The sequence below is a fragment of the Elephantulus edwardii genome, unplaced genomic scaffold, assembly GCF_000299155.1.
Source record: "Elephantulus edwardii isolate Elephantulus edwardi_28Jun2011 unplaced genomic scaffold, EleEdw1.0 scaffold00019, whole genome shotgun sequence".
Classification (NCBI taxonomy): domain Eukaryota; kingdom Metazoa; phylum Chordata; class Mammalia; order Macroscelidea; family Macroscelididae; genus Elephantulus; species Elephantulus edwardii.
Genome location: NW_006399769.1, coordinates 17,418,033 through 17,418,678, shown reverse-complemented (window position 1 = coordinate 17,418,678; position 646 = coordinate 17,418,033). Strand labels below are relative to the sequence as shown.

Genomic DNA, 646 nt, shown 5'->3' with positions numbered 1-646 from the left:
CCTGTTCCTGAGATGGTTCTGAAATTCATGTGGGATAGACTCAAAGTCATATTTTGGTTCCCGTGGACTAGGTTTAATTTTCCTCAGTTTCACCTTGAACGTGCATATGAGTAGTTAGTTGGTGGTCTGTTCCACAATTAGCTCCTGGCCTAGTTTTCACAGCTGATCGAATTGTTTGAGATAGTATTGCCAAATACTTTTTTCCAAGTCAGTTGGTTTTCTTTTCACCCTGTTAGAAAAAAGTTTTTGATGAGCACAGGGATTTCATCTTTAGAAACTCCCGTTTGCCCCATTGTGCCTTACTGGAAGTATTTGTCAGCTTCTTTATACCACAGAGTAGGCCTTTTAGTCTTTGTCAGCTTATCTCTTATGAACTCTGTGGTTTTGGGCTTTACTCCTACGTATCTGATCCATCTTGAGCTTATTTTTGTGTATGGTGTGAGATGTGGATCCTGTTTCAGCTTTCTGAAGGTAGCATCCAGTTTTACCAGCATTAATTTGTTGAAGAGATTGACATTTACCCATTTGATACGTTTTGTTTCCTTGTCAAATATCAGCTGGCCATAGATAAATAGGTCCATTTTGGAGTTTTAGATTCTGTACCATTGGTGGGGTCAGGATTGGTGGACGATTTATCAACAATCTG

At 39.5% G+C, this 646-nt stretch overlaps 1 protein-coding gene across 1 annotated transcript in view; it reads left to right on the top strand.

Annotated features, from left to right (window-relative positions):
* RMDN2 (regulator of microtubule dynamics 2) overlaps window positions 1-646 on the top strand; it is a 101,076-nt gene that overhangs the window by 51,272 nt on the left and 49,158 nt on the right. The gene's annotated exons all lie outside the window — the stretch shown is intronic.